Raw genomic sequence first — 10,935 nt, forward strand, 5'->3', positions numbered from 1 at the left:
TTAGATCTTGTGAGCTGCCTATCATGATCAAGATCATCTATTTGTAATGCTACATGTTGTGTTTGTTGGGATCCGATGAATATGGAATACTATGTCAAGTTGATTATCAATCTATCATATATGTTGTTTATGTTCTTGCATGCTCTCCGTTGCTAGTAGAGGCTCGGCCAAGTTGATACTTGTAACTCCAAGAGGGAGTATTTATGCTCGATAGTGGGTTCATGCCTCCATTGAATCTGAGACGATGTGACGTAAAGTTCTAAGGTTGTGGATGTGCTGTTGCTACTAGGGATAAAACATCAATGCTTTGTCTAAGGATATTTGTGTTGATTACATTACGCACCATACTTAATGCAATTGTTTTTTGTTTGCAACTTAATACTGGCCGGAAGGGGTTCGGATGATAACCTGAAGGTGGACTTTTTAGGCATAGATGCATGCTGGATAGCGGTCTATGTACTTTGTCGTAATGCCCTGATTAAATCTCATAGTAGTCATCGTGATATGTATGTGCATTGTTATGCCCTCTCTATTTGTCAATTGCCCAACCGTAATTTGTTCACCCAACATGCCATTTATCTTATGGGAGAGACACCACTAGTGAACTGTGGACCCCGGTCCATTCTTTACATCTGAAATACAATCTATCGCAAACTCCGTTCGTTACTGTTCTTCGCAAACAAACATCATCTTCCACACTATACGTTTAATCCTTTGTTTACAGCAAGCCGGTGAGATTGACAACCTCACTGTTAAGTTGGGGCAAAGTATTGTGATTGTGTTGTGAAGGTTCCACGTTGGCGCCGGAATCCCTGGTGTTGCGCCGCACTACACTCCGCCACCAAAAACCTTCATGTGTTCCTTGACTCCTACTGGTTCGATAACCTTGGTTTCTTACTGAGGGAAAACTTACTGCTGTGCGCATCACACCTTCCTCTTGGGGTTCCCAACGGACGTGTCGACTACACGCCAGCAGGCTCCATACCTGGCGATCTTAACCAGGGGTGTGGTGGTTATCACCTGAGGGTTCACTTGTGATTGGCCACCCAGGAGCAAAGAGATTACCAAGTCATCCATGTTTTAGATAGCTTCCAGTGCAACCTTATGGTATTATGGGCTCTACCAAGATTAATTAGGTTGTGAGGGTTCAACTTGTTGTCAGACATTCAGATGTGGCCAAATGGGAACAGGTCTAGCGTGTATGGTTGAATTCTCCTTCTAAAAGGTCTTGTCTCATTCTTCTCTCTGGGTAGAATGGATCGCAAGGTGAAAGTGCACAACCTCTCGAGAGTTAAACCTAAGATCTTAGTCGTGTCGCCGGTTATGGATAAATTGAGCTCCTAGGCAAGGAATGAACGGAAGAATCTCAGCATTGTTTTCCGAATGAGTTAAAATTTGAGTAGCAATTGTATGTAAGTACATGGTAGATGGAACCATGATACTGTATGATAACTTTACAAGTTTTATAAAATGTTTTGTTTAAATAAAATATAGGATAAAATTGGCTTTGTGCAAATCAGCCCATAACTCCACCAACCAAATATCATGTAGATAGTCATTTCAAAATTGCCACCAAATAAGTGTCATTTGCCAGACATCATTGTACTGACCTCCATTCGTGGGGCTGCATATTCAAACATGTAGGTTCGTCTGAGGAAGATTACTAGGTAGGATCTCGAATCTACATTCCAACATGTCTGCCTGTGGCGCATGAAGATGATGGAGGCTCATTGACGATTTATTCCATTGTGTTTGCTTTAAATTATTTATTTAAGCTAGTCCAAGTGACTATGCAATTTCTAAGACTTTATTTTATCTCCTGAGGATCTACGATGTAGTGATTTGATACTATTGCTATGATTATTACATTTGAAATGTGTGTGCTATCAGTGATCCCGAGAATAGCACTATACACAGGTATCTTACCTTTATTAAAATGTAGGGTGCTACAAAATGGTATCAGAGCATAGTGTTGCCTGTAGGATCGAGAACCTAGGATTCGAAAAACCATAGGATAAAATTTGTTTAAAATATAATTGTGAAAATTTTAATTCTTCACTTATCTGTTTATTTAATTCTATTCTAAACTTGTTTATCTTTTCAAAATATAGATGGACACCTTCACGAAGCTCTGGGTTCCCTATCATGAGGACGCCACCCCTTTCAGTGACACACTGTCCCTGGTGTGCAGGTCATTGAGTATACGCCCACCCATGTTCCGAGGCAGGCCCGTGATATCTGATGTACCCACTATGGAGTGCTAGGAGATCGAGACCACCATTGAGGGACGTCTTGTTCAGCCTGTTACCGACACAGTGGTCTACATGAAGACGTATCTAGAATGGGAAGATGGCGTAGTGATGGCAAGGCAGGAGGCATTAGCTCGCATCATCTACAAGTACAATAACGACATCGACGAGGATTTGGGTTGCCAGTTCTTCGGACAGCGCACCGCCACGGGATTTTGCTTGAGGACGGCAGGAAGTCGCGGAGGACTGACGTGGACGGCGATCCCGTTCGAGGACATGGAGAGGTACGCCCAGAAGATGGAGCATCACCTACGTATCGAGATGCGTGATTTGTACTTGACCAAGCAAACCCTCCAGGAGAACAACAAGAAGTATTATGAACTGGAGAAGCTCGTCGAATGGCTCGACGGAAAGAGGGAAAATTTAGATGCAGAGGTTGTTCAACTCAAGAAGGACAAGGAAAAGCTACATGATGAGAACCTGGATCAGCAGGCGATAATCTTAGCACTACAGGCGCAGTGCGCATATCTAGTCAAACAGATACCACCACTGCCACCTCGTCCAGCTACTCAGGAGGCGCCGACTGATGAGGAGAACAACCAGAAGAGGAAAGCAAGCAAGGAGGCGTACCCACTAGCTTGCTATTGACCGGGCAAGAGACGTTAGATGACCCCTTTAAATCTTATGTAGTCTGTTACACTCTTTTGTATTGTCCTACTATTTGATGTAAGGCAGTACCAACTATCCTAGTCATATTTTTGAACCTCGTTAAGTTTAAGTTAAGTTTGGATTCTGGTTTTAAATGTTTTTATTTGGTTGTGTTACTTGTTTGTGCATGGGTAGGAAGTTTTTGTTTCCTAGATTTGTCTATCTTGTTTCTCATCTATGCTAAAACAACCCTAGATACCACCAAGATGTGATCCAACCCAGGAAGCACTGCATCAGATGATGAAAACTCAGGCACAACTCATGCAGATGATGACCCAGTTCATCCAAGCAGCCAACAACAATAACAACAATCCACCACCGCCACCTCCACCACCACCACCTCCACCACCCCCACCCCGAGTGGACGGGCTTGCTAGATTTCTGAGGCTCAGACCAACCAAGTTCTCCAGTGCTACTGAACCAATAGTAGCTGATGATTGGCTTCGTTCTATAAGTAAGGACTTAGTCACCTACGAGTGTACAGAGGCTAAGAAGATTAGGTTCACCGCACATCTGTTGGAAGGACATGCTGCTAGGTGGTGGGATACTTATCAACTTACCCATCCTATAGATGACTTAGACTGGGAAACCTTCAAGGAGGGATTTCGTACTGCTCATATCTCCTCGGGCATTATGAATCTGAAGAAGGATGAATTCCGTAGTCTGAGGCAAGGAGGACGGACTCTGAGGGAGTATATGGATGACTTATGTGCTTTGGCGAGGTATGCCCCAGAAGACATTGACACTGATATCAAGAGGAAGGAGACGTTCCTCAATGGACTTAAAGGTGAACTGAAGATTCCATTGTCTATAGCTTATGCACCCAACTACCAGTCCCTGCTTGATCAAGCCATCACTTTGGACAATAACATCAAGAAGGAAGAGAACCGCAAGAGGAAGTTCAGCAATAGCAAGAACCGCAGTGAGCCATTCCACAAGAATCACCATTCATCTGAAGGAAGTGGGAGTCACATCTCACACAAGCATTATGGTCAATTCAGTAAAGGGAATAGCAACAACTACAATGGTCATAGGCACAATGGAGGATTCAAGGGAAACCATTCCAATAGTCACCACAATGGAAACAATGGACACTACAATGGGAACAACGGTTAGCACCGTCACAAATCAGAGGACAAGAGGGACATGTCCACTATCACATGCTACAAGTGTAAGAAGATAGGACACTATGCTGATAGATGCCCAGAGAAAAGGCATTATGAAGTTGCCAAAAACAATTCATTCCAGAAGGGACAGGCAAATCACCTCAACGTGGAGGAGGTGTTGAACGAGCCTGATGCTGTGATGGGTATGTTTCCACTCAACTCGTTTAAAACATTAGTTTTATTTGATACTGGTGCATCGCATTCATTCATATCCAGAGCTTTTGTGAACAAAAATGGACTACCCACTGAAAGAATATGGAAAACAATTAAAGTAAGTTCCCCTGGTGGAGAAATGATAGTCAATTCAGGATGCTGAAGTTTGATTTTAGAAATTGGCCCCTATAAATTCCTCACCCATTTGGTAATCTTAGAATCACAAGGATTGGACGTTATTTTGGGAATGGACTGGATGGCAACTTATAGAGGAGTCATAGACTATGTGAGTAAATCAATCACTCTCACTGACAAGGTATTAACTTGACAATGCCTACAAGTTGTAGACTAGGGTTTCGTGGAAAGTAGAGGGCAAGTAGATCTCGAAGGTTTCAGCCGGAAAAGTACCCGACTGCTAAAAAGCTAGGGTTGTGTTGACAATGAATCGATCCTTTCTTTCTCCCTCGACTCCCCCTTATATAGGAGGTGGAGCCGAGGGTTTCGTGATGTACAAGTTACAGATAACGGGAGACTCTTTGAGTTCGTCCTGTATAGTTACAAGTATTTATTCCTAATACAACTCTATCTTCCATATCGACATCCTGTTTAGGCTTCCAGGCTTCGTATTCTTCGGGTCATGGGCCTTCAGTAAACCCCGGGTAACTATTTCGGCAGGCCCATTGGGGATGCCTATGTCAGTAGCCCCCGAGATTTTGCTTGAATCGGAGAATCGAGTAAAATCTCCATCATTAAAATTAACACATGATTTCTTCGAGTCACTAAATAATTTTCATAAAATAATCATATATTGCACAGGGATAATGGTAGATGGGGCTGGTTAATCTGACGGATCAGGTACCAGTTAACTGCTCTCGTGGCAATCCCGCAAAAACCTACTTCAAGGTCAAGTCCCTGGACTCGACCCCGGTATACTGGCGTAATTCGACATGTGGCGCTTAGGTAAGACCCCGACACCATATGCCGAACTCCAGTCATATTTTATCGGGTACCTAACGCGTCCGTTAGGATTTTTCTTCGCATCTGTTGATACGGAAAAAAGTAGCAGAGCGCATTCATGTGCGATACCACGCCACGCAGGACGGATCCCGGGATCTTACCTTCGTAAAGTATTACGACATTCAGAGATTTATTCGCGAAGGACGCGTTCTGAGAATATATTGTCGAGTTCCTTTTTCGGCTACTGGAATGGAATATTTACTCGAGTCATATGATGACTTGCTATCTCGACTTCCCGATGGGAGTATACAAAGAGTTAAGTTTTAACTCGAATATATTCAATTTGACTCCTTATAATTCATCGGGTACGCGGCCAGCGTTCCCGATGGGAGTAGCCCCCGAGGCTACAGCCAAGTGCTTGTACTGGGTTGTAGGCTCTCCTTTTGCTTCCTTTATCGCTATATTGTCAACTTTCCATATTTTCCATTTTTATCGGGTACGTGACTAGCGCTCCCGATGGGAGTAGCCCCCGACGCTACAGTCGAGTACTTATACTTGGCTGTAGGCTCATATTTTTTATCGTCTTTGAAACAACTCCATATCAAACTTCTGATAAAAAGTAGCCCCCGAGCACTTGAACAGATACTTGTATTTGATCAAGGGCTCACGGATTTCTTTTACTTGTATCAATTTCACATGTCGCTATTTTAAAAGAAAAACCAGTCGCAATTTTTTCGTGATGACGTCAATGCTGACGAAGGCCACGAACCTCACATTGGAAAGGTGCGAGTCCTGTCACTTCGCTGACATGTGGGTCCAAAACTCTGCGTCGTTGACACGTTACGCAAGTGGGAGACACACGTCCTCCGCAATTCCTGGCACGCGCGCTGTAGCACATGTACAATAACTTCGTGCTCTATCGACTCGTGCTTGCGTCGTAGTATCTCTCGCACCACCCGTTCTTGGAGGATCTTGTACTATCACAGCGGGCCGTGGACTATTTTGCCTTGGAGCACCTTCGGGAGGTGCACTTGTACTTGCAAACGTTGTTCCCATGGCTCCAACTCCTGCCATAGCCATGTTGTATAATGCTTCTCTCTTGGATCTCTGGGAGGTAGCCTGGATGCCAGTATAAAGGCCTGAGTCGCCATGTATCCAACTTCCGGTGTTTTGGGGATAATGTTTCCTCTTGTGTCTATCGACATGAAAGACATGTCGAGGTTTTGGATCAGATATTCCCTCTCGCCCTCAGGTATATGCTGCAGCCGAGATCTTCCTTTACTACGAGCTTCTCTATGGTTATCTCCCGAAGTTCCTGATTGTCGACTCTGCTCAGCTCTTCGTCTACTTGACGCGGAAGCTGCATCTTTTCTCTGCTCGAGTATCACCCTTTGTTTTTCCAACTCTCGCCCAACACGCGCGAGTCTATATTGATATGCTTCCAACTCCTCCACCGTAGCCGTGGTGGTCATCGGATCTATTCCATTCAAAGCTCTTGATGCTCTGTCCCAAGCTGCTTGTGAAAGTTGCAATCTCTGGCGAGGTGTAGGCCCGACATACTTGCTGCCCAAACCTCGCGTGAGATCAGCGGGATCGACGTATGGATTTCCCAAATCATCGAAAGCCTCTGATGTTTCATCCTCTTGACGACTTGGCTCACCAATCACGTAGACTTGATGGTATGTTGCCATTGTATGTTCATCTTCGGGGTCGGTGACACCGTCGTAACAATCGGCGAAGACCTCCCAAATAGAGGTGGATCTGTCGATGAAGTTGAAGCTGTCGATGCTTTCCGAGTCGATGTCCAGATCAGAATCCGTGAACTACCCGAAAGACATCCCGCCGAACAGATTGGCGAGATCTCCGCCGGCGGCGGGCTTGATGCTGCTTGATGACCCACAAGTATAGGGGGTGTATCGTAGTATCTTCGATAAGTAACAATGTCGATCCCAACGAGGAGCAGAAGGTGTTGACAAGCAGTTTCAATGAAGGATTCGCTGTAAATGCTCACAGACAAGTATTCAGGGGGTTTTGATGTCACAGATGAATAAAGTACGAGTAAGTAAAGTGCGAGAGTAATAATTGCAGCGAGTGGCCCAATCCTTTTTAGCACAAAGGACAAGCCGGTTTGTTTACTTATAATGACCAAACGTTCTCGAGGACACACGGGATTTTAGTCTAGTGCTTTCGCTACATACGGCTAATTAATCTTCATTGTTTTGATAAGTGTTGTGTGGGTGAACCTATGCTAATGTACCGCCCTTCCTAGGACTAATACATACTTGTGATTATACCCCTTGCAAGCATCCGCAACTACAAGAAAGTAATTAAGATAAATCTAACCACAGCCTTAAACTCTGAGATCCCGCTATCCCTCCTGCATCGATATACCAACGGGGGCTCAGGTTTCTGTCACTCCGGCAACCCCGCAATTGGCAAACGAGTACAAGATGCATTCCCCTAGGCCCATAAAGGTGAAGTGTCGTGTAGTCGACGTTCACACGACACCACTAGAAGAATAACACCACAACTTAAATATCATAACATTGAATATTACTCAACCATACTTCACTACTAACATTTAGACTTCACCCATGTCCTCAAGAACTAAACGAACTACTCACGAGACATCATACGGAACATGATCAGAGGTGATATGATGATGAATAACAATCTGAACATAAACCTTGGTTCAACGGTTTCACTCAATAGCATCAATAACAAGTAGAAATCAACACCGGGAGAGTTTCCCCTATCAAACAATCAAGATCGAACCCAAATTGTTACAGCGGTGACGAGGTGCAGCGGTGGAGATGGCGGTGATGATGATGAAGATGATGGTGATGGTGATGGAGATGATGTCCAGCTCGATGACGGTGACGATGGCGTCGATTTCCCCCTCCGGGAGGGAATTTCCCCGGCAGATCTCAGCCTGCCGGAGAGCTCTTTTCTCTCTGGTGTTCTCCGCCCCGCAGAGGCGGCTATGACTCTTCACGACTTACCCCTGGAGCTTAGGTTTTCGGGACGAAGGCATACGCGAAGAAAAGGAGGCGAGAGGGGGTTGTGGGCCCCCTCCTCACAGGGCGTCGCGGCCAGGGCAGGGCCCGCGCCGGCCTGTGAGGGGGGCCCATGGCGGCCCTCCTCAGCTCCCCCTTCTGGCTCCCTTCGTCATCTAGAAAAATAGGATTTTTCGTATAATTCCCGTCAATTGTTGATCTTCCGAAATATTGCGTTCCGACGGTGCTTTTTCCAGCAGAATCCTGGCTCTGGTGCGCGATCCTCCAATAATCATGAAACATGCAAAATAGATGAAATAACATAAGTATTATCTCCAAATATGAAATATATCAATGAATAACAACAAATTATGATATAAAATAGTGATGCAAATTGGACGTATCAACTCCCCCCAAGCTTAGACTTCGCTTGTCCCCAAGTGAAACTGAACTCGGTAAACAGGACCACATGTTTATGGAGTGAAGAGTCGATAAATCATATACGGACAAGAAGCATCATATTCATTCACACAAGACATTCTAGTAAACAACTTCCTCATATAACTCAACTTGAAACAAGTATAAGGTAATCACAAATAAGGGTGCATAAGAAATCATAATTGGTGATGGCAAACTTTGTTCTTGGTCAGAGAACAGTTAACAGATTATACTTATCTATTGAGCAGCGCTTTCATATTAAAGCCTATGGTAAACTTGCATACTCAATCATAGTAATCATTAATAACTTTCAAAGCTATATTCATTCAGATAAAACTTGTACTAAACAAGGAAGAGTAAAAGACATGATAAAGCAAATCACAATATAATGGTTTGATCACAACAACTCAAATGCTTGCTTGAGATAGAGGGAAATAGGTTTACTGACTCAACATAAGGTAAAAGACAGGCCCTTCGCAGAGGGAAGCAGGGATTAAATCATGTGCTAGAGCTTTTTCAATTTTGAAATCACATAAAGAGAATGAAAGTAATATTTTGAGAGGTGTTTGTTGTTGTCAACGATCGGTAGCGGGTACTCTAACCCCCTTGCCAAACGGACCTCCAAAGAGCGGCTCCCATGAAGGACGTTATCTCTACCAGCAAGGTAGATCATCCCTCTTCTCTTTTGTTTACACATGTACTTTAGTTTATTTAAGGATGACACTCCCCCCAACCTTTGCTTACACAAGCCATGGATAACCGAATCCTCGGGTGCCTTCCAACAATCTCATACCATGGAGGAGTGTCTATTGCAAAACTAAGTTGCTTACTGATGAATCAGAGCAAAACATGTGAAGAGAATTATTAATGAAAGTTGATTAATTGGGGCTGGGAACCCCGTTGCCAGCTCTTTTTGCAAAATTAAAGGATAAGTGGATGAAGCCACTAGTCCATTAGTGGAAGCTGCCTAACAAGACTGAAAGATAAAACACCACATACTTCCTCATGAGCTATAAAACATTGACACAAATAAGAAGTAATAAATTTTGAATTGTTTAAAGGTAGCACATGAAGTATTTACTTGGAATGGCAGGAAATACCATGTAGTAGGTAGATATGGTGGACACAAATGGCATGGGTTTGGGTTGAGGTTTGGATGCACGAGAAGCATTCCCTCTCAGTACAGGTCTTTGCCTAGCAAGGTTAATTAGCAAGCACAAAAGTTGAGGGAAACAAACGAATATAAATGTGATAGACATAATCATGCATCTTTCTTGTAAGCACAAACAATTTTAACTTCGGAATAATAAACTATGAGCTAACAAGAAAGGAAGACAATGAAACAACTATATGTATTTCTCTTTTTACTTAAGCCTCAAGGTGTTGTTGCTATTGACCAATGCTAAGTTTGCCAAAACCAAATAGATTTACTCAATGCTCCCAAAGTGGTACCAATACTAAAATCAAGATCAATCATATAATAGAAATTGCAAACTAAAATAAGGTGTGCAATATGTAAATGATAAGACTTCTCATTAATATTTCTTAACAATAACTCACACCAAGGGATACATAGACAAACTAAAGGAGAGATACTTCCACACTGCAACCCATCTTATATTATAACTTCCCTACTCATGATATGACACTACTTGATAGTAAAAAGTAAAAGGTAGTGATGATGTGATACCGCGGCACTCCCCCAAGCTTGGAACAAACCAAGGGGATGCCAATACCGATGATGAATTACTCCTTTGGCGGTGGCGGTGATGAATTCCCGACAAGCTTCTCCACAAGCTCCTGAAGCTCATCAATCTTGTACATGAGGTTGCGGATGATCTCTGAATTGTGCTCGACGCGATTAAGAAGTATATCAAACGGCGAGTCCCAATTCTTGGAGTTATTTCCCCACCCTTCAGCTTCGAGGCTTCGTCCTTCCTGCAGGTGTTAGAACGATCTATATCCCAATTGCTAGGCAATGCTGCCTTGGGAGTCCTTTCAATTTGATTATTGTAGATTAGATTGCGGAAGGGATGGTAAGTGCCTGAAGAAGATGTCTTTGGAGCTAGGTAATGACGTGGAACTCCTCCTCCGGTGCTAATCCGTGCACTCCTCTTGGCGTTGAACGGGTTTGACACCACTCCGATGCTTGCAATGGTGGTGCGCGGGCGTACTCGCGGAACTTCTTCGACTCGGGGTCTTGGATACCTTCCTCCGAAGGCTCCTTGTCCTTGTTGTTGGAGACCATGGTGCTCCTAGATTGAAAAT

The sequence above is a fragment of the Lolium rigidum genome, chromosome 5 (assembly GCF_022539505.1).
Source record: "Lolium rigidum isolate FL_2022 chromosome 5, APGP_CSIRO_Lrig_0.1, whole genome shotgun sequence".
Taxonomy (NCBI): domain Eukaryota; kingdom Viridiplantae; phylum Streptophyta; class Magnoliopsida; order Poales; family Poaceae; genus Lolium; species Lolium rigidum.